The sequence below is a fragment of the Podarcis cretensis genome (genome assembly GCF_951804945.1).
Source record: "Podarcis cretensis genome assembly, chromosome: 11".
Taxonomy (NCBI): Eukaryota; Metazoa; Chordata; class Lepidosauria; order Squamata; family Lacertidae; genus Podarcis; species Podarcis cretensis.
In genome coordinates this window covers 56,542,968-56,566,626 of record NC_137180.1, presented here as the reverse complement: position 1 = coordinate 56,566,626, position 23,659 = coordinate 56,542,968, and the positions used below count along the sequence as shown (strand labels likewise).

Sequence of the window (23,659 nt, the reverse complement as noted above, 5' to 3'; positions counted from 1 at the left end):
CCTAAGCCACTTATCAGCTGATCCGCTGATAAGCCGCTTAACAGCTGATCGCTAAAAGCCGCTAAACCGCTAATAGCGCTAATCCGCTAAGATGTCAATGGGCTTGCTTCGCAAGACGAAAAAACCACTATACGAAGAGCCTCACGGAACGGATTAATTTCGTCTTGCGAGGCACCACTGTACCAGACTTTTAGAAGACATCTGAAGGCAGCCCTGTTTAGGGAAGCTTTTAATGTTTAATAGTTTAAAATACAATAGTATTTTAATGTTCTGTTGGAAGCCTCCCAGAGTGGCTGGGGAAACCCAGCCAGATGGGCGGGGTATAAATAATAATTTATTATGATGATGATGATGATGATGATGATGATGATGATGATGCCTTCCAGAGGTTGTGACTACAACTCCCATCAGGCTGGCTAGTCCAAAACGTCTGGAGGGCACCTGCTTAGCAAGGCAGATACTGGGCATTTTAAGGGTAGTAGATTTGGGACATTGATGGAGTATGAAACAGCAGTTGTGGAGGGATCCAGCCAGTTGGAAGAAGGACAGGAAAAATGGGTGAGGAGGGCAGAGGCGATTATCTGGGCAGGAATGTGTGTAGGAGATTACTAGTTCTAACTGCATCCATCCCAGGCTGAATTCCTGCACGCAAGGGACTGAACCCCTAGCCTGATAGCTTGATAGCACATGCCATGCTATTATTAATATATATAATACAACTGCAGTAAAATGAAGTGGTCGAATCCTGTGGTGGTGGTAGAATAACAGACCCTCCAAGTGTCCCTATTTTCCAAGGACTGTCCTGGATTTACAGAAGCCATCCTGGTTTCTGATTTTATCCTAGAATGTCCCACTTTTCCTTAAAGGTAAAGGACCCCTGACCGTTAAGTCCAGTTGCAAACGACTCTGGGGTTGCGGTGCTCATCTCACTTTATTGGCCGAGGGAGCCAACGTTTGTCCACAGACAGTTTTTCTGGGTCATGTGGCCAGCATGACTAAGCTGCTTCTGGCGAACCAGAGCAGCGCACAGAAATGCCGTTTACCTTCCCACCGGAGCGGTACCTATTTATCTACTTGCACTTTGACGTGCTTTCGAACTGCTAGGTTGGCAGGAGCAGGGACCGAGCAACGGGAGCTCACTCCGTCGCGGGGATTCGAACCACTGACCTTCTGATCAGCAAGTCCTAGGCTCTGTGGTTTAGACCACAGCGCCATACGCACCCCACTTTTCCTTAGGCCATCCCTATTTCATCAGAGAAATGTTGGAGGGTATGGAATAGATAGTACCTCTACATATTTTGGAGGTCTTTTCTTTTGAATGCACTACCACATTTTTATTTTTATTTTAAATACCCTTTAAAAACAGCAACAAACTTTTGCACCAAGGAGAAATTAGTTCAGCTCCTTCCCTCTTGAGCTACCTTCTGCTTCCAGGGAAGAGGGTGATTTAATTTGCTTTTAAATCTAGGGCTTGCCATATGTCCTCTTTTTCCAGGGCACCTCCTCTTTTTCATGGGTATGTAAAATGAGAGCTGTCATGGCAATCCATAGTTAAAGGTAGAAGTCGGCAAATGTGTCCTCTTTTTTGCTCTTCAAAATATGGCAACCCTAAATCTCCAGTCCGCCATATTCTGTTCTACCACCTCAGGAGCAATTTACCTCTCAATTCCTGTCTCATTCTGCATGCTTGGCCCGCCAGCTTTCACCTTCCGAGCTATCAACTTGGAAGATCCCCATCAAAATCCCGACTTTACTATGAACCATTCTTTGGGTGCCTTTAGGCATGTCTCCCCTACTCCTCCCTCCCCCCCCCCAGCCTCAGTCCTTCCATCTGCCAAATGGGAGCGATAATATTAATCGAATTTATGAGGTTGCTGTAAGGACTGCCGAGATTGGAATACTCTAAAAAGTCCCATGGAAAGGCTAAGCTTGATTACCCTTATCGACGACACCCAAAACTTTATCCAGCCCAAGTTTTCTGGTTGCTAAGGGCAGAGCTCCTGAAATACGACCAACCAATCCAAATGACGAACAAGCAGCAATCTGTGTGCTGACAAGTTGGGCGAGGCTTTACTTTAATTGCAGAAGTTGAATGCTTAGGGGAATTATTATTATTATTATTTTAAAAAAGGTTTTGGAATCCTTTGGTTTCTGAACGTCCTCTCCCACCTTTCTCCTACGATCCCACACCCAACCCGCTATCAGCAACTGGCTACTGGCTTTCTAAGGAGTGTCTGGGTACATTAATCAGCAGAGCCAGTGCAAACCATATGCCTGCGCCAAGATAAGGTCCTAGCAAAATCTGGGCCATGTCCAGTAAATGCCAATCTACCCAGCCTTGGAAATGAAGAAGAAGAAAAAAGAAAATTGCCTCCCAGTGTTTTTCCGGTTATATTGCCCTCGGAGGAATACACCCTTGTGTATATCTGCTCTTCCACCTCCCAGTTTGAGCCCCCACTCATCATGATTTCTGGGAGGAGAGTTAAGTGCAGAAAGAACAGAAGGCTAGCATCATAAAGTCAACCGTGGGAGGACAGAAGCTGAAGGGCAAAACCCCTGGCATAACCAGAAAAAGGCAGTAAAGGTCTCCCCTTAAAGGGCTGCCACATGGAAGATGGAGCAAATTTGTTTTCTTTCTTTCTTTTTTAACGTCCTTGTGTTACATATGTATAGATTGTCATATTACATTACATGACTTAAAGGTAAAGGTAAAGGGACCCCGACCATTAGGTCCAGTTGTGGCCGACTCTGGGGTTGCGGCGCTCATCTCGCTTTATTGGCCAAGGGAGCCGGCGTACAGCTTCCGGGTCATGTGGCCAGCATGACTAAGCTGCTTCTGGCGAACCAGAGCAGCACACGGAAACGCCGTTTAGCTTCCTGCCAGAGCGGTACCTATTTATCTACTTGCACTTTGATGTGCTTTTCGAACTGCTAGGTTGGCAGGAGCAGGGACCAAGCAACAGGAGCTCACCCCGTCGTGGGGATTCGAACCTCCGACCTTCTGATTGGCAAGTCCTAGGCTCTGTGGTTTAACCCACAGCACCACCCGCGTCCCATTGCATGACTTATTATAGTATAATTTCCAACATGTATACAGAGTTTATATACAAAATTTATATACCTAAAGAAAGGGGGGGGGGAGAAAACAAAGACAAAAACTATTCCAAAATCATATATGTACCAACACTACAGACTTCCTGTCAATCACGTTGTATATTCCTTTTTTACAAATGAATTATTGTACAGTGGTACCTCGGGTTACATACGCTTCAGGTTACATATGCTTCAGGTTACAGACTCCGCTAACTCAGAAATTGTACCTCGGGTTAAGAACTTTGCTTCAGGATGAGAAGAGAAATCGCGCAGCGGCAGCAGCGGGAGGCCCCATTAGCTAAAGTGGTGCTTCAGGTTAAGAACAGTTTCAGGTTAAGAACGGACCTCTGGAATGAATTAAGTACCACTGTATTATTCCTTTACATTTTATCTAATACATTCCTATATCAATATGAAGCCTTAAACTTGTTTCTCAACTCAATTTCTCTCCAACGTCAATCGAATGCTAGCATAGATAGCAAACCTTTACTGTATTTTTTGAACGTATATCTTATATCTATCCCACTTTTCCATAAACTTTTGTTTTGAGTTGCCTCTCAGGCTGTTTGTCAACTGTGCCATTTCAGCAAATTCTTGTACCTTTTTATGCCAATCCATTATTGTCGGGACTTCTTCTTCCTTCCGCCCTTTTGCCACCAAAGTCCGAGCAGCAGCCGTTGAATATAAAAATACCTCCCTAAAGGCCTTCGGGAGCAAGCGTGTTTCCTGCGGCCCCAGAGGGTAGGGTCCGAACCAACAGAATCAAAACATAGGGAAGGAGATTCCAATTAAACGTTGGGAAGAACTTTCTGGTGGCAAGAGCTGTTCGACAGTGGAATGCTGACTTCTGCTGAAATGGCGAAAATAGCTGCCAGACGAAGAGGGCATAATGGCAAAGCATTTAAGGAGGAATAGAGACCATTGATGGATTATCTATCAAAGTATCACCCATACCTGAAATCGAGGGCAGGATTTGAAATAGAAGCAGTGGATTACTGAAAGAACTCAGAATAGCAAAGTTCAGATAGTAAAAGCACATATATTGTAAAACAGCTAATAAAAAGAAGTAAAAAACAAACAATAGGAAAGGAGGGATGGGAAGTCAAGAAGAAAGTTATGTTGATTTTTTTTTGTATAGGATGGTAAATGTTTTGGAATTTTTTTTTTGAGATTTAATAAAATTTTAATAGACACAGTGGACACTTGGGTTACGAACGTGGTCCATGTGGGATGCACGTTAGCAATCTGCAGCGTTTGCAACCCGTGTCTGCGCATGCGCGGGTTGAGATTCGGCGCTTCTGCACATGCGCAAAGCACAATTTAGCACTTCTGCGCATGCACGACTGCCGAAACCCGGAAGTAACCCGTTCCAGTACTTCTGGGTTTCGGCGGTCCGTAACCCAAAAACATGCAACCTAAGTGGCTGTAACCCGAGGTATGACTGTATTGCTGTTTTTCTAGAAAAGGAGGCGCAGAAACTCCCACTTTTTAAGGGGCAGCCGATATAATCTGGCAAGTAGGACTAGAAATCACTGTCAACTTTTCTTTTCCAGCCTGCCGTTCGCCGTCATTATTTTTCCAGCATGTGAAAAAACCACGGAACAATCACATCATTAATTATGTTATTACATGTGGCTACAGCTTCCCCCAATGAATCCTGGGAAGTGTACCTTGTTAAGGGTGCTGAGAGTTGCTAGCAGATTCCCTGTTCGCCTCCCAGAGTTCCCTGGGAAGAGGGACTTATTTTAGAAGTCCACTCACCCCTTTTGGTGCGGGACGGAGGAGGCTTCAATGGGCCCTGACGGAGGAATTCAAACTCCTCTGCCCTTCCTGGTTGGAAGAGGAGGCATAAGCCCCCGCCGTCTATCAGGAACCGGATCCTAGCTTGCACCCTTCTTTGACGAATGGGGGTGCAGACTGGGACCTGGGCTGTGCCAGGGAGTGGAGCTGATGGAGCCAACAGTGGGCTTCCCTCGGATCTGCCCCATGCCCATTTAAGCAACCTACGCCTGGGGCTCAGCCTGTTTGTTCCTACGCCGGGTTTTCCTGCCCACCCACCCATGGTTTACACTGCCAGTCAATGACTTTGCTGTGGCTACAGTGGTCGCCATTCTTTATGGGGCCGGGTAGGAATTTGCCCACTGGGCTAATTGGCTCTGACCCAGTGGTTTCGCCTACATCATAGCAATAATCACAACTGGTTGGGCATTGGGGAAATCCTTTGTTTTGGACAGAGGAGAGGTTGTAGTCTCCACCTGCCCCTCCAAACTCTGGGGTATCCCGTTAAAGGGATCCGGGGGGAGTGGCCATATCCGTGTGCCCAGGGGGGCGAGGGCCGAAGGCGCTCCCCCCTCCACGGTGGTCCCTGTGGGGTCACCCTATGAACCCCCCATCTGCAATGACCATGCGTCACTTCCAGCGGGCGGGCTAGAAGTATTTAGATTACCCCATGCCCAAGCCAAACCTCTTTTATCTTTACAGTGGTATCTCAGGTTAAGAACTTAATTCGTTCCGGAGGTCTGTTCTTAACCTGAGGTACCACTTTAGCTAATGGATCCTCCCGCTGCTGCCGTGCAATTTCTGTTCTCATTCTGAAGCAAAGTTCTTAACCCGTGGTACTATTTCTGGGTTAGCGGAGTCTGTAACCTGAAGCATCTGTAACCCGAGGTACCACTGTATTCAATAAAGCTGGGCCTGTTTTGACTCAAAACCAGTCTTATTGGTCTCTTATTTCTATGGGTTGGTGTATGGGGAGTCTGATGCCTGGTCCTGCAACCACTCTGTGAATTGTTACTCTGTGAGGGGAATAGGAACCTCCTAAAAATTCTCAGCACCCTTAACAAAGTACAGTTCACAAAATTCTTTGGGGGAAGCCATGACTGCTGGAAATGATATGATACTGCTTTAAATGTATAGTATGGACAGGGCCTTAAAGATTTCAGCAGGCTAAGAAAAAACTCCCCATCATTTTCCTGAGTTGAACTGAGCCACTGATGTATCTTCTGCTTATAGTCACAAAACTTTATTTCCTTCCTTCTTTCTTTCCTCCGCCTTTTTTTGCTGCAGGCAAACATTTAATATTGCTTCTCCTGAACTAAAATATCCAGCTGACCCGATTTCCTCCCTTTGCTCCCATCCTCCGTATTACGTCTCAAATGTGCTCCAAGACTGAGAAGGTATTGACCGAGTTCCAGTTGGAAATTAAACTCTTTATGGCCTTCCTACAAATCCAATGAAAAATATATACATGTCCATGAAGAAAATATGCTACAGTCAAAGGCTGGCTTTTCTAATCGGCCACATTGCACCACCTGTTGCTTAATAGATGACCTGTCTTAGCAATCCAGCAGAACGGTGCATTTTTCACTCCAGGTTCGAAATGGAAAGACGTGGGTTTTATGCACTTCTAAGTAGAAGTTGCTGATATCTGCAGTTGAGATTCCCCACGTCACTAGTGGCAGGGCCAGAGACAACAGCGGACAGAGAGAGATGAATACAAGGTTCACTTTCATACAGTAGGTTAGTTTCTGTTGATTCAGAAAAGATCTAGAAGAGTATGTGAGGCAGATTTTTAAAACACTTTTTATGCTTTACAGTCATACCTCATGTTATATCCGCTTCATGTTACGTTCTTTCAGGTTATGTCTTGCGGCGACCCGGAAGTACTGGAAAGGGTTACTTCCAGGTTTCGCCACTTGCGTATGTGCAGAAGCGCAAAATGACATCACACACATGCGCAGAAGCAGCGAATGGCAACCCAGACGCGCCACTGCGGGTTGCATTCTTTTTATGTTGCGAACGGGCTGCCGGAACAGATCCCGTTCGCAACCAGAGATACCACTGTATTTTGCTGCCGCCACAGCCCACCATTTCCCCCCCTCACAATGCCTCAGACACAACATTGCTGAGACACTGGGCAGAGTGGGGCCGCCCTCCCCAACCAGTGTTGACTATGTTCTCCAAAAACGATAACTCTACTAAAGTTTTGGGGTTTTTTGAAGAAGAAAAAGAATTGTTTTTCTGTTTATAATCACTATTATTTGCAAGATCTTTCCCCCCTCCCTTACACACCCACCCACCCTTGGTTATTCCATGACACTGTCACAACAGAAACATTGCTTGTGGGGCGAGGGATGTGGCGTGATGCTAAACTGTGAAGATTGGCAGGGAAGAGTAAATTAATTTCCTTAACTGGGCGGCTGGCGCTGGCATCAAGGAAAACCTGCAGCCCATTTGCATGAGGCTGGGACGGAAGAACTTTTGGCTTTAAGGAACTGGTTTTGGAACTGGTTGGTGGATGGTGCTGACTCCAGAGAAGGAAAGGGCGTTGAGGGAAAGAGGCAGGGAAGGGTGGCTGTGGAAACTTGGGCAAGAGGAGGGAGAAACTTTAAGAGACCTTTCGTTGCGCACATAACACAAGTGTACAAAGTGTTAGAATGCTAGAAAATCTGCAAATTGCTGCGGAACTGTGGAGAACTGAATTCAAAGCTGGAAAAACGAGAGAGAGAGAGAAACAGTTCTCTAAATAAACCAGGGCTGGTTTGGACGTTTATAAACTCTATGTGGGGCTACCTTTGAAGGTGCTCCGGAAACTACAACTAATCAAGAATGCGGCAACTAGGAGCGGCCACTGAGACCACATAACACCGATCCTCAAAGACCTACATTGGCTCCCAGTAGGTTTCCGAGCACAATTCAAAGTGTTAGTGCTGTCCTTTAAAGCCCTAAAAGGCCTCGGTCCAGTATACCTGAAGGAGCGTCTCCACCCCATCATTCATCCCGGACACTGAGGTCCAGCTCTGAGGGCCTTCTGAAGCGAGAAGTAAGGTTACAGGGAATCAGGTAGAGAGCCTTCTTGGTAGTGGCACCCTCCCTGTGAAATGCCCTCCCATCAGACGTCAAGGAAATAAACAACTATCTGACTTTTAGAAGACATCTGAAGATAACAATGTTTAGGGAAGTTTTATCGTGTTTTTAATATTTTGTTTTGAGCTGCCCAGAGTGGCTGGGGAAACCCAGCCAGATGGGCGGGGTGAAAATAAATCATCATCATCATCATCATCATCATCATCATCATCATTAACTGCACTCCCAGGGCTCAAAGTTGAAGCAAAATAATTCTTTAAAAAGTTATGTGTATGTTATGTACTGAGCTGAATCCTAGAACAATAGGATCCAGAATGCAGCAGTCTGATTGGGCCGCAGGAGCCAGCCAATCCAGCTCCAGGTGGAAGTGAATCCACAACCTGATTGGCCTACAGGAGCAGCCCGGAATTAATCAATCACACAGGGCCCATTGTGTAAATTATAGAGAGAGAGAGAGAGAGAGAGAGAGAGAGAGAGAGAGAGAGAGCTAGACGTTTTGAGGAAAGATTCATTCATTGCTACTATGAGCTGAATAAAGAGCATGAAATTCGCACTCGACTCTTAGTATGGCAGCTTCTGTGGTAGCTCCTAATTTGTGAAACTTCCTCCCCACAAAGGTGCGCCTCACACCTTCACTACACAGTTTTCAGAGAATGCTGAAGATGCACCTCTTTACCTCAGCCTTCGACGCCTAAGATGTATCATTCTAGGACCCACCCATCTCTTGCGATTGCTATTTGTTTCAAACAGATCTCAATCTTGCTTTTTAAATAGTTGTGACCCGCCTTGGGACCTTAAGGGGAAGGGTGGGTCAAGATTCATCACCACCTATATTTCGATACTTGTATTATAGCTACTTGTTTTTAACCTCTCTTGAATTGGCATTTTATATATATTGCATTCAGGTTTTGTTTTCACAAGCAGCCTATAAATGTCATTAAATAAAATAAACACATCAATAAATAAAATCCCTTCAGGCACTGCTGGCTGGGAGTCCCAGGCAGACACACTTGGAGAAATCTTCTCACAGTGGCCATGCTACAAAATTGACCTAGAATCATAGAATCATAGAGTTGGAAGAGACCACAAGGGCCATCGAGTCCAACCCCCTGCCAAGCAGGAAACACCATCAGAGCACTCCTGACATATGGTTGTCAAGCCTCTGCTTAAAGACCTCCAAAGAAGGAGACTCCACCACACTCCTTGGCAGCAAATTCCACTGTCAAACAGCTCTTACTGTCAGGAGGTTCTTCCTAATGTTTAGGTGAAATCTTCTTTCTTGTAGTTTGGAACCATTGCTCCGTGTCCGCTTCTCTGGAGCAGCAGAAAACAACCTTTCTCCCTCCTCTATGTGACATCCTTTTATATATTTGAACATGGCTATCATATCACCCCTTAACCTCCTCTTCTCCAGGCTAAACATGCCCAGCTCCCTTAGCCGTTCCTCATAAGGCATCGTTTCCAGGCCTTTGACCATTTTGGTTGCCCTCCTCTGGACACGTTCCAGTTTGTCAGTGTCCTTCTTGAACTGTTGTGCCCAGAACTGGACACAGTACTCCAGGTGAGGTCTGACCAGAGCAGAATACAGTGGCACAGGACAGATAGGATCTTTGTTGGATAAACAGAGAGCTCATTTATTTGGGTATATTGTTTGGAAGTTCAGAAAACGCCGGGCACCCATTTCAGATGGACAATGCTCGGAAACGCGGAAATAATCTTCCCACTTGCCGTGATACCACAGAGCTAATGAAACAGATGAATTATATATAGAACGGACCCGTATCGCTTCTCCCTCCCCACCTTCTGGGGAACATTCAGTCACACAATACGGCTTCCTATGGGCCGCGAACGCTCGGCAGGGAATATGCAGCTCTGTGCTATCACTCTCCCCATCAGACTGCTGTCAGTCGGAGCCCATAACTTGACCATATAGTCTAAACACAGTGAGAGACTCACCCCAGGAGCCATCTAAGGAACCTGAATGCTGAATGATTCAGAACAGACAAAATGAGGTGTTTATTGACAGAATGTATAGCTAAATTGTGGAATTGGCTCTCCCAAGGTGCAGTGATGACTAAGGCTGGCTGATATATCAATATATCATCCAAAACCGGTTTGAAGTCCATATTGTGATATTGGTTTCATAATTTTTGACCCGGCAATGTATGGCAAACCATGAAGCCAGCTGCATAGCTCCATCCTTATTTCAGACATTGCGATATATTGGTATATTATGATGTTTAGCTGGTGATATATCGCAATATTGAAAACCAGATATCGCCTAGTGAGCACTACCAACCTGAATGGCTTTAGAAGAGGATTTGGCCAAATCATGGAGGACACGGCTATCAGTGGCTATTCGCCACAACAACTACTTTAAGTTTTACCTCCACTGTCAGAGGCAATATGTCTCTGAATACCAGTTGTGAGGAATCGCAAGTTGGGAGAGCACTTTTGCACTCGATTTCTGCATGTGGGCTTCCTTCCTGGCCACTGTGAGAATGGGATGGTTGACTAGATGGGCCTTTGGTGTGATCCAGCAGGCAACACGTCTATCCCTGTATTAATTCTTTGTGAAATATGCATATTCTAGAGTGAAGGGGCAGGGGCTTACTATCTTTCGAATGCTACGTCGTATAATGCATGCAGACAGAGGAATGAGGAATCTCGAGAAAAGCAGAAATAACAACAACAACAACAAGTTTAAAAGATGCTAGCTTGTTTTAATCACCCTCCCGCTGTATAGTTAACAGCAACCTGACACACAGAAATATATCAGCTTTTCCTAATGTGGAGATAAGGGGTGGTCAAAGCTTCAGCTGCCTGCACTGTGTGTGTCAGGTTGCTTTCAAGACATAGGCGGAAGAGCAGTAAACAAAAGGAGAAAGTGGCAACCCAAGATGCAGGCATCTCTTAGATCAGGGGTCAGCAAACTTTTTCAGCAGGGGGCCGGTCCACTGTCCCTCAGACCTTGTGGGGGGCCGGATTATATTTTGGGAAAAAATAATGAACGAATTCCTGTGCCCCACAAATAACCCAGAGATGCATTTTAAATAAAAGGACACATTCTACTCATGTAAAACACGCTGATTCCCGGACCATCAGCAGGCCAGATTTAGAAGTCAATTGGGCTGGATCCGGGCCCCGGGCCTTAGTTTGCCTACCCATGTCTTAGATTTTACCTGTGGCACCATTGTGAGGTATGTCCATAGCTCTTTCACATCATGCCATTTTGAATGCCTCGCCATTTCAAAATGTCTTCTTCCCTTTTTTCCACACACCCCAAAAAAAGGTGGGAGGGGAGGGAGGGAGAGAGAGAGAGAGCACACTCTGCTGGCCCCCTAAATCAAGGAAGGGGGAACCTGCGGCCCTCCATGTTGCTGGACTTCAATTCCCATCAGCCCTTGCTAGCAATAGCCGGGGTTTGTGAGAGTTGCAGTCCCACAAAATGTTGAGGGCCACAGGTTCGCCAGTTGTGACCTCCTGAGAGAAGGCTGGAGTCCAGGAGTTCAAGCTCCAGGAGCAAGGAGCAAGAAAGCATGGTTCCTCTATTTCTCTAATCACCCAATATATCTAACTTCTCCTGGAGGCTCCTGGAAGAAAAGACAAAGGCTGGAACTTGGGCTGCTCAGCAAGTCAGAACTCTTCTCATTTATACGTAGGCCACCTCTTTGCTTATGGGATTTGAGACACTCAGCACATCTGCTTTACCATTTAGGGGAATTTGTGCTCCTCCAGTGGTTGCTGGACTCCAGCTCCCATCAGTCCCAGACAACTTGGCCACTGGTCAAGATTGATGGGAGTTCCAACATCTAGGTCACACTTAAATCACTATTGCACTACTTCAACAGTCATGAATTTGCCAAAGAATCCTGGGTGGTGTAGTTTGTTAAAGGTGCTGAGGGGTATTAAAGGTAAAGGGACCCCTGACCATTATGTCCAGTCGCGGACAACTCTGGGGTTGCAGCGCTCATCTCGCTTTATTGGCTGAGGAAGCCGGCGTACAGCTTCCTGGTCATGTGGCCAGCATGACTAAGCTGCTTCTGGCAAACCAGAGCAGCACACGGAAATGCTGTTTACCTTCCCGCCGGAGTGGTACCTATTTATCTACTTGCACTTTGACGTGCTTTCAAACTGCTAGGTTGGCAGGAGCAGGGACTGAGCAATGGGAGCTCACCCTGTCATTCGAACCACCGACCTTCTGATCGGCAAGTCCTAAGCTCTGTGGCTTAACCCACAGCGCCATCCGTGTCCCTTAGCTTTGCTTACGAAACACAAATAAAACACATGTGCTAAATTAGGTTGTGTTCTAGGGCACTTCCTCGGACAGAACAGTTTCTTCCAGACTTTTAGGTGTGCTAGGTTGGCAGGATCAGGGACCGAGCAACGACAGCTCACCCCGTTGTGGGGATTCGAACCGCCGACCTTCTGATTGGTAAGCCCTAGGCCCTGTGGTTTAGCAGACCCCAATTCTCCTCACTGAGCTACAGTTCCCAGGGTTCCTTTGGAAGAGGCATTGATTGTCGCACCACTCTTGTAATTGTAGCTCTGTTAGGGAAAACAGAGGTTCCTCGTCCCCAATTTAGGTCAAAGCAACGTCTGCTTTGCCAGGAAGCTCTCCAGGGTCCTGTTGAGCTCACTCTGCCCTTGTAATCTGGATCCAGTTCCTTGGAAGCCAATACCTGTTGCCTGATATGGACCGTGAGGTGACAGACGACTCCAGCTGCAGCCAAGCCCCATTCAGACTGTCCCTGGCACCCCTCAGGGTCTTGGATCATTTGATACAAGACAGAAAAAGCCCTTTGGCAACTGTCCAAGGAGAGCTACTGTGATCGCCCCTTGACACAGAGAGCAAAGAGAACACTTTTTAATCGGTCTTACAGATGGTGATAGAGCACAAGGGAAGGGAGAGCCGCTGAGCAATTTGGAACGCAAGCAGTTTAAGACCTGCAGATCAAATATGGCAAGTTATTTGTTTGTTTCTGCACAAGAGGAGATGGTTCCAGAAATACCCTTGAAAAGAATCAAAGCACTTCTTGATCCAAAGCCAACCTTTTCTTCTTCCCGGCACTGTGTTGCAATTAAGCAGCCCACATGGAGTTCAAGTGCCAAGCCTGAGGGAAGGAAGGTCTTGGTTGGCTTCAAGAGCATGAACTGAGCAAGGGATTCCCAAGACTCAACTCTCGAGCCTATTTTCAACATCAGGGCATTGAATGCTACACTTTCTTGCATGGGGTAGGGAGGTCCGTCAGCCCCAGATACTTGAGCACTGATACTTCCATTGGCATTTCTTAGTGTGGAATCTACTAGTGGCTCTCGAGATGTTGAACTACCACTCCCATCATTCATTGGCCATGTTGGCTGGGCTTGATGGGAGTTAACAACATCTGGAAAACCAGATGTTCCTGTACTCTAAAGGAAGACTCAACACACCTCTTCAAAACCTGGCCACTCCTATTCCATTGGAAGATGCTAGCATGAAAAACATTACGCACCCACAGAAAAATTTGGTACTTTAATGGGAATTGCAGCATAATCTCTAGATAGGTTATTTCTCCAATAGATGGAGAATCAGCCCTGAATCCCAAATGCTTTGTTAGAAGCTTGGCTTGAGCCCCTCAACCTGCTTCTTCCGTATGACGCAGTGTCTGGGGCTGTTTCCTCTTCCTTCACCCAATCTGGCTATGATGGTCATATAAGCCTTAGCAACATCTAGACTGGATTGCTCTAACACACTCTGTGGAGCTGTCTTTAACGACTGTCCAGAAACTTAGGGTATTTCCAAACACAGCAGCCAGGCTATTAACTAGAAACAGGCTATTTCTTTTAACTGCTCTTTTGTACGAACTACACCAACAACCAGTTTTTCTTTTTCAAATACATTATTTTTCGCTCTATAGGATGAAGGGGAAATGTGTGTGCGTCCTATGGAGCGAAGACGCCATAGCCCCGCGACCCTCTCCCGGCTGGAGAGGTGACGTGCGGCTATGGAAGGAGCCTCTATAGCCGTGCGTCACCTCTCCAGCCGTGAGAGCGCGCGCGGAGCAAAAGAAGCCCCCCGCGACCCTCTCCCGGCTGGAGAGGTGACGCACGGCTATGGCAGGATCCTAAAGAAGCCCCCCGTGACCCTCTCCCGGCTGGAGAGGTGACGCGCGGCTATGGCAGGATCCTCTTTAGCCACGTGCCACCTCTCCAGCTGGGAGAGCGCATGAGGGGCTGAAGAAGCCATAGCCCCTCAACCCTTTCCCAGCTGGAGAGGTGACGCGCGACTATGGCAGCAGAGCAGGCTCTCCGCTACGCCTTTCCGCTGCTCCCTGACCTGTTCTTTGGGGCTGGTGGTGGGCTTCCCCCGCAAGCCCAAAGAGCAGGTCGAAAGGAACCTGAACCCTGGAGAGTGAGAGGGGTCGGTGCACACCGACCCCTCTCGCTCTCCAGGCTTCCAAGGTAGCCGCCTGAACGGCACCTTGTTTTAGAGCGGGAAAACAAGAGGGGGAAAATTCTCCCCCTCTCTGCCCAGCACCTCCTGCCGCTTCGCTGAAGGGGCGCTGGGCACAGAGGGGGAGAATTTTTTTTTCTTGTTCTCCCCCCTCTAAAACAAGGTGCGTCCTATTGTCCGGTGCGTCCTATGGTGCAAAAAATACGGTAACATGTATTCCATTTCATACTTCAAAGGAGTGTCAAAGCGGTTTACCAACGTTGCAAAAATAACACAACTCCTCATTCTGTTTGCACTAGGGCCTGGGTATTTTCATGTTTGTATCCTGTTAAAAGAACTACATATTAATCGTATTGTGATATGCATAGAATATACATTCTAATAAGAAATAATTTAGAAAAAAGGAGGGAAAGCATAGTTGTTAACAAACATAATATCTAACAGGACATCTCTTTGGCTCACCTTCTGCCAATTTCTAACCTTTCTTCATTTAAACAGGTATTTGGCCAGGTTTTTATGTTAATTTTTTCTTTACCCCATCTTTACAATCTGAGCTTTTGATACTGATTATTATTATTATTATTATTATTATTGCTTTCTGCTGTTAATTGTCTGGTGTTTTTGTTTGCTTGCTTTAATAATAATAATAATTCATAGAATATGGTAGCTCCTTTGAGTGCTTAACCATGAAATGGAAAGGCAGGATCGAAATCTTGAGACAAATAAATTTAAGAAATACATCTGAGCAGTTCACCCATTTCCCCTATTAGCTTAGTTTTAGGGGGTGTTCGGAAAACCTGCTTCTTTACTACGCAACTTTCAAGCAGACCTGAATCCCCACGGCATAATAATAACAATAATAATAATAATAGGCTCCCATAGATTCTGTTCCTTTTCCCACGAGTAAAGCTGCAGTCCCCGATAAGGGCAAAGCAAAGCCCCAGGCCAAAACCAGCATTTCTCTTTGCTGCTCGAGGATAAAGATCAGGCAGTGAAATCACACTGTAAAGGATAAACTCTGCAACAAATTCACCCCGGATCAGGCGGAGCACTATCTGTGCACAATCATGTAGCAATAAAGGAAACATGCTGCAGATCTCATTCCTGCCGATGTCTTCCCCAGGAGCTGTCCTTTTGCAATCAATGGCATCGGCTCACGTGACGAAGAACTTGTACGTTCAGTTCTTGCGCTCCAGAAGAGGCGACTGAGCCAAACCCACAGGATCGATAAAGCAGTAGCATATGCAAAAAACCTCTGTGTTTACTAATGTTTCCAGCAGCAGAACCGAACACAAGACTGATTCATACTAGGTGCTCAATAGCAATAAGTTATTTGGACAAGCCAAAGCTGAACTTGTTCATAAATAATGGTAGGCGCCGGCCCTGCTCACCGTTTTCCCGCAGCTCCTTTGAATAGTGTCGAGAGGGGAGGGGACCACACCCCTTTTTGCTTAGTGTTGGGTAAAGGTAAAGGACCCCTGACAGTTAAGTCCAGTTGTGAACGACTTGGGGTTGCGGCGCTCATCTCGCTTTACAGGCCGAGGGAGCTGGCATTTGACCGCAGAAACCAGAGCAACGCATGGAAACGCCGTTTACCTTCCCGCCGGAGCGGTACCTAGCTATCTACTTGCACTTTGACGTGCTTTCAAACTGCTAGGTTGGCAGGAGCAGAGACCGAGCAACGGGAGCTCACCCTGTCGTGGGGATTCGAACCACCGACCTTCTGATCGGCAAGGCTCAGTGGTTTAGACCACAGCGCCACCCACGTCCCTTGAGTTTTGGTAGCTCCTTCCTAAAATATCTGCTTGCCCAGATTGATTGCCCCCACAATGGCATCATCGTGAAGCACACTGACTGTTTCTGATTTTGCAAGCACTGGTTGGCTCCATCAAGTTGGACACTTCCTGCTCACGAGGGCCATAGCTCAGCAGCAGAGCGTTCACTTTTGCACGGAAAAGGTCTCAGGTTCAATCGCCACCGACAGTTCCAGGTAGACCTAGGACTGTCACCTGCCAGGAACCCTGGAGAGCCCCTGCCAGTCAGAGTAGGCAGTGCAGAGACAGATGGGCCAAAGTTTTGACACGGTATAAGGCAGCTTCCTATGTTCCTATGTGATCCCAATTTAATTCAGAAAGAACCAGGAAAGGAGAGATGACATATACAAATCAGTGGGAGGAAGCTGAACCGGAGTTTAAAATGTCGAAGTTTAAATAATTTTCAAGCAAATTGCTAAAATTGCTAGTTTCAACCTAAAAATCTATGCTGGGGTACTGGGTTGTCACCCGAACTAACAAGAGGAAGGCAACAAGTAATGAAAGGGGATGGAAGATGGAAAGTATGTTTCTGAGCACAATTCAAAGTGTTGGTGCTGACCTTTCAAGCCCTAAACAGCCTCGGTCCAGTATACCTGAAGGAGCATCTCCACCTCCATCATTCAGCCTGGACCAAGGCACTTTTGAGGAATTTGGGATGTATCAGACCCATCACAGAGGCAGCAATTGGGGAAAGAGCAGCTTGGCCAGGCAAGTGCAATAACGTGACCTCAAAGAGGCTTGAGCCAATGGTTGGCATCTGGACTCAAGCCCTGGGAAGACATAAGCCATGCATAGCAAAGGCCACGTCCACAGAGTGTCCGCTGTCCCGAGGAGACAGGGACAGTGATTCCACAAAGCAGGGAGGGGACACCATGGGGAGGGCAGATAGTGTCAAGCATCTGTTTGCCTTCATCAGGAAAACCCACACAAAAGCCCAGCAAATGAAAGGACACAGCCAGTCTTCTGTGTCGGGGTCAGCCTGGGTGGAGGGCAGCACACTGGACATCTGTACTGCAAAGGAAGGAAGTTGGGCAGTTTTTTGTGCCCACAGCACAATGACTGCAGAGAGGTCTGGCCTACGGAGAAAAGATAAATGGGAGCTGGGAGCTGGGCTGGGGAGGCAGGAAGTGGGTGGATGTTGGAACAACTTCCTTGTTCAGTTTATATCACCCTGGTTCAGATCTTCACTTGACCCACTTAAAGATTTCTGGCTCTCAATACAGTGGCACCTCGGGTTAAGTACTTAATTCGTTCCGGAGGTCCGTTCTTAACTTGAAACTGTTCTTAACCTGAAGCACCATTAATGGGGCCTCCTGCTGCCACCGTGCCGCTACCGCGCGATTTCTGTTCTCATCCTGAAGCAAAGTTCTTAACCCGAGGTACTATTTCTGGGTTAGCGGAGTCTGTAACCTGAAGCGTATGTAACCTGAAGCATATGTAACCCGAGGTACCACTGGATCTGGCTTCAAGAGCCCCTTCCTGGAGTAATAGAGATTCCACATCCCAAAGCTGATTGGATATTATCAATAGATTGGCTACAAGACTAAGGGCTTATCCCTCTTGCCCCAATCTTTCCAGGCACAGATCCTGTCTTAAAAGCTCTGTGTCCAAACGTGAGTTTTTTTGCCTGCAAAAACCCGCTCTTTGGCACTCAATTGGAGCAAACTTCAACTGGGGTTTTCTGTGCGTTGCTGTTCGCTCCGGCGGAGTTCTAAAGATCAGGTTTTCACAGGGAAAGCTCCAGAGCAGGGGGGGGGAGGTGCTAAAAACAGAGGTTTTGATCACAGACCACGCTTGGAAAGCACAGAGGAAAGGGAAGTGTGGATAAGCCCCAAGCCTCAGGGAATCGTGACAGAACACATGGCCATAAGAATAAACAGTGAAAGAACACCCTTCGTATGCAAATACTACTAATAGATTCTCTTCCAAAATATGCAGTAGAGATCAGATCTGCCTTGGTAGAGAATTGTAGGGCAGTCCTATTGTAAGGTCCAATGGGCTCAGGCGGTGTTAAGTCTCCAATTGTAGCTCAGCCAATGAAACATTTGGGTGAGCTGAGAGAAAAGTCAGTGTAAACCTCCCCCCCCCCCCGGGGCATTCGGGTGTGGGCAGAGGAGGAGACTTAGTCTGAATCTTAAGCACATTCAGCTTGGTCACACGACCTGGCAACCCAGCACAGAACACTACTTTTAAAGGCTTGTTTTCTCTCTTCCAGGCTCAGGCAGGGCAGCACCAGCCCCTCTGATGAACCAGGTTAACAACAACAAGAACAACAAGAACAATAATTTATTATTTATACCCCGCCCATCTGGCTGAGTTTCCCCAGCCACTCTAGGCAGCTTCCAATCGAGTGTTAAAAACAATACAGCATTAAATATTTAAAAACTTCCCTAAACAGGGCTGCCTTCAGATGTCTTTTAAAGATAAGATAGCTGCTTATTTCCTTGACATCTGAAGGGAGGGCGTTCCACAGGGTGGGCGCCACTACCAAGAAGGCCCTCTGCCTGGTTCCCTGTAACCTCACTTCTCGCAATGAGGAAACTGCCAGAAGGCCCTTGGCGCTGGATCTCAGTGTCCGGGGTGAACGATGGGGGGTGGAGATGCTCCTTCAGGTATACTGGACCGAGGCTGTTTAGGGCTTTAAAGGTCAGCACCAACACTTTGAATTGTGCTTGGAAACATGCTGGGAGCCAGTACAGATCTCTCAGGACCGGTGTTATGTGGTCCCGGCGAGCACTCCCAGTCACCAGTCTAGTTGCTGCATTCTGGATTAGTTGCAGTTTGGAACTGGTGCAATTGTATGCCTGCTTAACCTACCCAGGCTTGCTTTAAGCCAGCTTCTGGTGCATGGGGTTGGTCGCTTAGTGGGAAATGTATGCTCAAACCAATCCAAATGCCCATTGCATTCTGCAAATGGTAGCATAACCTTTGCAAGTCGAAATGCTTCCTTGCACCAACACAGGTCGTCAGCCCATCTCAGTATTGTGAACATCTGCGTTTAAGAACCCTGGGTCGCCAGACATTGTTGGACTACAACTCCCATCATTCCTGACCATTGGCAAATCTGGCTGAGGATGGTAGGAGTTTATATTATAATTCTGTTTGTGTTTTTTTAAATTTAGTTGCTATTCAATACCATTGTTTCCAAGCCGTGTGCAACAGAGATACAGAGGACTTACTAAACCTTTCCTCCCCACGGACGACTTGAAAACTGCTGAGGATCTTGCCGGACCACTATTTTGCAGTGTTTGAGTTACAAACAACAGGACTTTGGGGGTCTGTTTCAAAGCGGGACTTCTGAATCTGCGCATCTCCAAACCCTGAAGAACTGACTTGTCAAGAGAGGTGTCAGGTGTGAGCCTTGCAAATTCCACTTCTGCGACGAACCCACGATCGCCAGAGTTACTTAGCCGGCTGATTAGGAGGAGGGGAGAGCCCTACAAAAATGCCACAGTGGCTACTCCTATCATCTTGTGACGTCCAAAGGGCATCTCACTCATCCAAAGATTGCTAAGGAGTTGTTCCACGAGAAGATGAGCACCCGCTGCCCTTTACCCAACTCCAGGCAGACCCTTCCCCCATCCGTTTTCGTTTTACCTGCGCGACATTTTAACTGGCTGCACAAATCTGCCCTATTATGTCCTTGAGCATTAATTAACTCATCAAGAACATACGGCAACCGCCTGATGTCTTGGGAAAAGGATTCTGGGTAATGGCTGCCTGTTCCCCTTGATTTTCATTTGCATTTGACTTGGCTACCCGATATACGATCTGGAAAAACTAGAGGGGGGGGTGTGACACACACACAAAAAAAAACCTTTTTTGAAATTGTGCTTGTAGCTTCTGCTAGGAGCTGCTCCTTCTAGGAAGCTGGGGCCAGAGGGAGGGGCCAGAGGCTAGAGAAGGGGAAAGGGTGAGAGTGTGCGTTAATGATTAAATACCCGGGGTGTTTAACCATAGCAACCTCCATTTATCGACTTCGGCTGGTGGCAAGCAGAGAGATGTTCTCCTATAGTTATCTAAGGCCAGGTCACTGTGCAAGTCCAGTATGTCATATGGTGCAGGATCCTCAAACATGTGATCACAGTGAGTGTGTAACTAAGTCAGGGGTAGCAAACATGGTGCCCTACAAGATCTAGCACCTTGGCCAGCAGGGCCAATGGTCAGAGCTCTGCAGAGCTGTAGTCGAAAACTCTGAGAGGGCAGCATGTTAGCTAGCCCTGAGCTAAGCCTATTTTTCCAAAGGCCTCCAATGCAAAATGAGAGACGAGAAATGTAAACTGGGAAGCTGTACATGTACAAACTTCTGCTATCTCAACGTTAAGCAAGACAATATGTATGTATGTATGTATGTATGTATGTGTATGTATATGTATACAGAAGTTTTGTTGTTGTTTAGTCGTTTAGTCGTGTCCGATTCTTTGTGACCCCATGGACCAGAGCACGCCAGGCACTCCTGTCTTCCGCTGCCTCCCGCAGTTTGGTCAAACTCATGCTGGTAGCTTAGAGAACACTGTCCAATCATCTCGTCCTCTGCCGTCCCCTTCTCCTTGTGCCCTCCATTTTTCCTAACATCAGGGTCTTTTCCAGGGAGTCTTCTCTTCTCATGAGGTGGCCAAAGTCTTGGAGCCTAAGCTTCACGATCTGTCCTTCCAGTGAGCACTCAGGGCTGATTTCCTTCAGAATGGATAGGTTTCACCTTCTTGCAGTCCATGGGATTCTCAAGAGTCTCCTCCAGCACCATAATTCAAAAGCATCAATTCTTCGGCGATCAGCCTTCTTTATGGTCCAGCTCTCACTTCCATACATCACTACTGGGAAAACTATGGCTTTAACTATACGGAAGTATACAGAAGTATAGGGTCTCAATCAAGGGAAATGGTGCCACTCTTTTCTGCCTTTGGCAGACCACATCTGGAGTACCGTGTCCAGTTCTGGGCGCCACAATTTAAGAAGCATACTGGCAAGAACGTGGGCAGAGGAGGGCAACCAAGATGATCAAGAGTCTGGCAACCAAGCCTTATGAGGTATGGTTGAGGGAGTGAGGGATGCTCAGCATGAAAAATAGGAGACTGAGTGGAGGTCTGATAGCCATCTTCAAATTTCTCAAGGGCATGGAAGATGAAGTTGGCTTGTTTTCTCCTGGAAAGGAGAACCCAAAATGACAGCTTCATGTTATAAGAAAGGGGATTCCGACTCAACATCAGGAAGAACATTCTGATAGTAACAGCTGTTCAGCAATGGAATGGTCTCCCTCGGGAGTTTGTGGTCTTGCCTTCATCGGAGGTTTTTAAGCAGAGGTTGGATGGCCATCTGTCACCGGATGCTTCAGTTGAGATTCCTGCATTGCATTGGACTAGATGGCCCTCGGGGTCCCTTCATAGCTGTCAACTTTTCCTTTTTCTTGCGAGGAATCCTATTCGGAATAAGGGAATTTCCCTTTAAAAAAAGGGAAACGTTGACAGCTATGGGTGCCTTCCAACTCTACAATTCTGTGATTCCATGTGTATTTACATGCATATTTCGATAGATAGGTGGTCAGGAGTTGCTGGGAACTGTGGACAGCTGCCCCATGTGGTGAGCCAGTGAATTGGGAGTGGCACCCTTTTCCATGAAGTAACCTTCACACCCTGACTCCATCCCCATTGGCTGCCTGGAAAGTATCGGGTATCAAAGGACCTCCTGTTCCAGATGAGCTTTGCTTGTGCAGCAAGGCCTTCTTGAACTCTAGTGTGTTCCTGTATCCTTATCAGACATTTAATAATTACAGTCATACCTCATGTTACGTTCGCTTCAGGTTGCGCGCTTTCAGGTTGCGTCCCGCGGCGACCCGGAAGTAACAGAATGGGTTACTTCCAGGTTTCGCTGCTCGCGCATGCGCAGACGCGCAAAATAACGTCATGCGCATGCGCAGAAGCAGCGAATTGCGACCTGCACACGCACAGGCGCGGGTTGCATTCTTTCAGGTTGTGAACGGGCCTCCGAATGGATCCTGTTCACAACCAGAGGTACCACTGTACCAATATTATCACCCTCATTTAATGTATATCTCGTTTAGTTGCCAAAGTAGCTCCTAAGCAGTTGAGATATTGCTTCTGGCTTCCTCCTTAATCTGCATTTCCATTCACTTCTGACCCACTTTTTGGTCTTGGCTACTGGCCTCTCCCATGGTTCCTGACTCACCTCAGACTGATGCCCAGCCCTGATATATGCAGATAGGTAGGGAAGGATTCCTGCCCAAGAATTGAAACCAGGAATGGAAAATCTTTTTGGCCCAGCAGAACAAACCCTTACTGGTCCCCATCCCCAATGGTCAACTCTGACAAGTGGGTGTGACAGCCCTCCTGCCAATCATCTGACCAAATAATATGTTTAATGGCGGCGCGCAGAGACGCTGCGGCTCAGTGCTCTCCTTTTGTTTTCAGCGTTTTGTTTTGTTTTCAGTGTTTTGTTTTCATTATTTTTACTTGTTCTGAGTATGTTTGGCCGGGCAAGAAAGATTTATAGCAGGCAGGAACTTCTGAAGGTCGGGTTACAGTGTGAACAAGCTGTGAGAGCTGATTATTTTCGCCCAGATAACGCTCCTGTGGGAGTAGCCAGGCCACCGGGCTCTCCATGGATTACTATGCCTCCAGGGAGGAGGCGAAGGCGGCGTAGAGACAGGAGGCAAAGGCGGGGTTGTCGGGCCGGCGTCCTGGTAAGATTGCAGAGGAGTCCATCTAAACCACCACTCCCTAGCATATTTCTTGCTAATGTGAGATCTCTTGCCAACAAGATGGATGAATTGAGGCTGCTGGCAGCAAAGAACAGTCTCGTAAAAGATTGCTGCGTCTTATTTGTCATTGAGACATGGCTTCAACCGTCCATACCAGACACGGCTATTCAGTTGGAAGGCTGTGTGGTACATCGTCATGACCGAGGCATGGACTTCGGAAAAACCAAAGGAGGGGGGCTGTGTGTATATGTGAACAAATGCTGGTCCAATAATTCTAAGACCGTGGGCAGTTACTGTTCACCGGATTTGGAATATGTGGCTGTTAAATGCAGACCAGCCTATCTCCCTAGGGAGTTTACAGCTGTTATGCTAACTGGTGTGTACGTGCCACCAGATGCCAATGCCAACTTGGCTCTGGGATGCCTGCAGAGCCTTATCAGCAGCCAGCAAGACAAGCATCCTGAAGCTGTGCACATCATTGCGGGAGACTTCAATCATGTTGAACTTAAAACAGTGCTCCCAACGCTCTATCAGCATGTGAAATGTCCCACAAGGGGGGACAAGACACTGGATAAAGTTTATTCGAATGTAAATCACGGCTATAGGGCCTTACAGCTGCCACATTTGGGCCAGTCCGACCATATGTCTCTGTTCCTGGTACCAGCATATATCCCACTCAGGAAACGGGCTCCCACAATATCAAGGACTGTTAAAATCTGGCCTGAAGGCGCTATC

At 47.1% G+C, this 23,659-nt stretch overlaps 1 protein-coding gene across 1 annotated transcript in view; it reads right to left on the bottom strand.

Moving 5' to 3' along the window:
- The window catches only part of ZBTB7C (zinc finger and BTB domain containing 7C), a 253,149-nt gene that overhangs the window by 101,328 nt on the left and 128,162 nt on the right, over positions 1–23,659 (bottom strand). The gene's annotated exons all lie outside the window — the stretch shown is intronic.